This window comes from Tamandua tetradactyla, chromosome 15 (genome assembly GCF_023851605.1).
Source record: "Tamandua tetradactyla isolate mTamTet1 chromosome 15, mTamTet1.pri, whole genome shotgun sequence".
NCBI classification, from domain to species: Eukaryota; Metazoa; Chordata; class Mammalia; order Pilosa; family Myrmecophagidae; genus Tamandua; species Tamandua tetradactyla.
This window is the reverse complement of record NC_135341.1, coordinates 58,099,840-58,104,938: the sequence shown is the minus strand read 5'-3', so window position 1 is coordinate 58,104,938 and position 5,099 is coordinate 58,099,840. Positions and strand designations below refer to the sequence as shown.

Below are 5,099 nucleotides of genomic sequence, written 5' to 3'. Positions count from 1 at the left end.
TCATTGTGGTTTTGATTTGCATTTCTCTAATAGCCAATGAAGTTGATCACCTTTCCGTATGCCTTTTAGTCATTTGTATTTCCTCTTATGAAAAGTGTCTGTTCATGTCTTTTGCCCATTATTAACTGGATTGCTTGTCTTTTTGGTGTTGAGTTGTAGAATTTCCTTATATATTCTGGATATTAAACCCTTATCTGACATGTGGTTTCCAAATATTGTCTCCCATTGCATAGACTTCCTTTTTATTTTCTTGACAATGTTTTTGATGCACAAAAGTGTTCAATTTTGAGGAGATCCCATTTATCTATTTACTTTTTCATTGCTCATGCTTTGGGGTAAGGTCTGTAGACTTTTAAAAAATTATTATTATTTTTGTTCTGCTCCTTAGCTTGAATCGTATCAATTATCTTATCTTGTGTTCATTGAGTCTTTCTTCTGTCACCTCCAAACTGTTCTCGAAACCATCCAGGGAATATTTAAATTTCTGTTATTGTGGTCTTCAACTCCGATATTTTCTTTGATTCTTTTTAAATTTTCTATATCTTCATTGAGATTCTCATATTATTCATCAATTATTTTCCTGATATCCTTCAGTTCTTTCTCTGCAGTTTGATGTACCTCCTTGAGCCCACTGAGAATCAGTTTTTAATGTCTTTGTCTTGTTTATCCAAAGTTGGATTTTCTTCACTGATGGTTTCTGGATTTTTATCTTGTTCCTTTGGATGATCCATAATTTCCTTTTTCTATGTTTGTCTTATAATCATGTGTTGCTTACAAAAATAAACTAATGCAGGCCGGCACAGGGCTCCAGGTAAATGAAACGCCATGTAGCACCAAGCCCGCCACTTCATGCGGCACTAGAGATCAGCCTCAAGATCCGGACTGCCATTTAGAGGAAATTGCAAGAATTAGGAGCTTATGTTGATGAAGAACTTCCTAATTACATTATGGTGATGGTGGGAAACAAGAAAAGTTTCACTGTATGGCTTCATGGTCTATTAGATAAACTTTACTCTGTTACAACAGAACCCTATAGTCTAAAGTCTTCTGATACCAACATCTTTGAGAGTAACATGTCTTCAAGCTAGAGCAATTTGGATAGGGGTGATGATAGTAGGAAGCATGAAGCTGAGTGCCACCTCTTGCAATTACAAGCACTAGACCTGATAAAAAGGGATCCCAGGGTTTCCAAAAGTTCACAGGAGCAGAAAACCACTAATGGTAGACAGACTTATGATGATGGAGCTGCAACCTGATTAATGTCAACAGTGAAATCTTTGAGGTGGCTAGTACCCTCTGAAGATGTGATGGATATTAAGACAGAACCAGATGATCTCACTGATGAAGACCTCAGTTTTGTGCAAAAGAATCCCTTATCCCAGAAAAAACCTACGATGACACTTATTTATGGTGTGTCTCACCCTTCTATTGAAATGTATAGGCCACCTGCAAGTCAAAATGCAGAGAGTAGTGCTCATTTAAACAGGTTACAGTTCCAACAGCAGCAAATAGTATTCTTGCCTCCAAACAACTCAGTATACAGAACAGCCAGGTCTATGAAACAGGACATTTGTGTGAACCAGAAGTGCCCAGCTTAGAGGAGATTCACAGTCGTTCTTCAGAAACAGCTCAGAAAAAATGAATCTTGAGGAAGAAAACTTTTGGAAGAGAAAATTTCCTGTGGTAAGCTCAGTTATTAAAGTTAAAAAATTCAATAATGACGGAGAAGAGGAGGAGGAAGATGATGATTATGGTTCCTGGACAGCAAGTGTGTCAAGCCGTGTGTCAGTGCCAGCAAAAACTGAAAGGAGAACTTCATTCCTACCTTCTAAACAGGTTGACAAGAATCTAATTTTGAAGACCATCTCTGAAGCTCAAAAATCTGTAACAAAAACGACCAACTAGTCTACAGTCCCATAGAAACAGACACCTCTAGTTGCTCCCAGAACTCAAACTTCTCAAGAAGAATTGCTGGCAGAAGTGGTCCAGGGGAAAAGCAGGACCCCAGAATATATCCCCCATCATAGAAGAGGAAACAAAAGGAGATAATGCAGAAAAAAGTCCATGAGCTCAACAGAGACAATTGTTTTCCTGACTGCAGATTGACCCATTAATGGCAGAAACTGAGCAGATCAGTCAAGATTACTATGGCATGGAATCCATGGTCCATGAAGACACAAGATCATTTATACTGAAGAAGCCAAAGCTGTCTGAGGAAACAGTAGTGGCACCAAACTAAGAGTCAGGAATTAAGACTGCAGATACCCTTCAGATACTCTCAGGACACCTTAGGCAAACATGAGATCTTGTACAACCAGATAAACCTGCAAGTCCCAAGTTTACAGTGATGCTGGATTGTGCCCCCAGTCCCCCAGGATACATGTCACATCAAGAGGAGGACATGTGATTTGAAGGAATGAAACCCATAAACCAAACTGCAGCCTCAAACAAGGGGCTCAAATATCTCCTCCACCCACAGTTGCACTTGATGAGCAGGCAGCTTGATGACCCAAATGGTAGTTTTTCAAATGCTGAGATGAGTGAATTGAGTGGCACAAAAACTACAAAAATTTTTGGAGCATTGCAAGTACTGGCCTGCCTGTAAAAACAGTAATGAGTGTGCTTACCATGATTCCATTTCACCTTGCAAAGCCTTTCCCAATTGTAAGTTTGCTGAAAAGTATTTGTTTGTTCATCCAAATTGTAAATATGATGCAAAATGTTTGAAACTAGATTGTCCTTTCACTCACATGAGTTAAAGAATCCCATTATTATTTCCAAAGCTAGAAGTTACAACACACCAGCTCTGCCATTATTTCCCTGCTTGTAAGAAAATGGAAAGTCCCTTCTATCATCCAAAACATTGTATATATAACACTCAGCATATAAGACCTGGGTGTACATTTTACCATTCCACCATTACTGTACCACCATGACATGCTTCGAACCAGAGAATGATACCCAACCTTACCCAGCAAAAGATCATAGATTTGAAAGTCTCAATCTACATGAAAGATGGTCTACAGAGCTTCTTAAATTTTTGAAACTTGGAATACATTGCTTTCATAATATGAAGTTTATTGCCTATTTGAAGTATTTAGTTTTTCAAGTTTGTAAGTTTATTAAGTGGTTTTAATATCGACTGTGATTTTCTTTGCTTTGTTTTGACTATGAAAAGGCAGTTTAAGGAAAAGTTAAATTCTATCAAAACATTTGGGGCAAAAAAATTAATAAACCAATGTAAAATGAAAACAACTTTCATCATCTTTGCAAATTGGTTCCACATTGACTGGTGCTCTCCTTTAGAGTTATGTCTCCTATCAAGATCAGCTAGTAAATATGACGTATATAATCTTTTCCATCCTTTCTGATCCTAGGTCTTGTCCTGGACTTGTGTTTGCTCATGGCCTTAGAAATTTCCTTGTTTACAGGAATTCAGATGCTGCTTTGACTCTCTATGTAGTAGACTTTCTCTCCCTTCCAGGTGCTCTATTATATGACTATAAGTGGGTGATCCATTGCCCAGGTCACTTTGACTTAAATGCTTCTTACTCATCTTGGGCTCTCTGCAAGCTTCTTCTACCTACATGGAAAGTTCTGGGAGTGTGAGCCGGAAATGAGTTTCCTGGTTCGGTCTTTGATGCTGTTACCCAATAGATTGGCACCTACATACAGGCACCCCAGTATGTTCATAGGTGTTACTTTGTTCTCTCTGGAACAGAGACCCATATGGGGGTGCAGGCTGGCTCCATACCACACCAGGGAGAGGTTGAAGGAAGAGGTAGCAAGCAGAGGTACATGAGCTTGTCCTACCATTTTAAAACCAGGCTTCCTTGATTCAAAAAGTGTAACTTTTGGAAAGTTTTGAGAATGATGGCACTACTAGTTCTGCCAGCTAAAAGACTTTGTGAGGGAACAGCATCATGGAGCATCTTATGTTGCCATTTTGGTCTACTGGTAGACTTTCTACTATTTTTTAACATACTTTTTCCTTTATTCATAGTTCCTTTGATTTCCAAAAATCTTTTACTATTTCTAGAGTTCTGACAAAGTTGCTTCTGTCTTATTTGTTTGATTTTTTATGTTTCAGTGGTAGGGCAGGACCTTGAAGCTATCTATTCCACATTTTTGCTGACATCACTCTGCATATATATATATACAACTTTTAGAATGAAATTATATGCAATTTACTTTTAAAATTAAATATATCTTGCTATTTCAGTACATTCACATTCACCACATTCTTTCTTAAGAGTTTCCTACTATTTCTTAGTCTTTCCTGCACAGAAGTTTTACAGTTGTTTGTAGTCTTATTTGAACTATCTTCTTCTATGTGTGTGTGTGTATGTTTTAATATGATTGCTTTTATTTTACGTCTTCCTGACCATCCTGAGATAACATACACATCTGCATTTTAGCCTTCTTTTTAAAAAATAGTTTAATTTTTTGACACCAAAGCTTTTTATACTTCTATAATATAATTGAGTGTATAGTGTTAGGTGTAGAATAAGCTTTATATTTTGATTGGCATGTTATTGAATTACCTTGCACAATTCAGTGGAGGAAATAAATGTCAAAATGCCATAGATCTGGAAATAAAAATTATGAGTAGAGTAATCTAATCTCCCAGTGTCTCTTTTAGGGGACTTTTTGCAGTTACATAACTGCTATAAGATAAAAACACCCCTTACTTTAAAATGAGAGGGACAAGGAGAGTAATCCATCTGTCAGTATTACATGTGACAGAATGCCACATAGGTGCATTTAACTAGAACTGTCAAAACAAGACAATGGATGGTTTATGTGGACAGATCAAATTATGCTAAGACTTCCTATTTCCCCAGGAACTATATTTCTTAATTCCATTACAAAACCCAAAGGATGCATTAGAGGGCAGATGGAAAATAATCAGAAGAATGAACAAAGAAAGGCATCTCAGGAGAAAAATGAAGACATAATCCCAATTGCCTTTGGTCTTCAAGCAGAAGCTCAGATGATCTTCGGATCAGAGAACTTTAGGACAAAACTTGAGAAATAGATCCCAGAATAAACCAGTTCACACTGGTGGGAAACCAATTGTACTATACCAGATATATCCA

The 5,099-nt window shown here is 37.4% G+C and overlaps 1 pseudogene; it reads left to right on the top strand.

The window, feature by feature from the left end:
- Nucleotides 1-815: 815 nt before the first annotated feature.
- On the top strand, nucleotides 816-3,044 carry LOC143656834 (zinc finger CCCH domain-containing protein 14 pseudogene; annotated as a pseudogene).
- The last annotated feature ends 2,055 nt before the right edge of the window (nucleotides 3,045-5,099 follow it).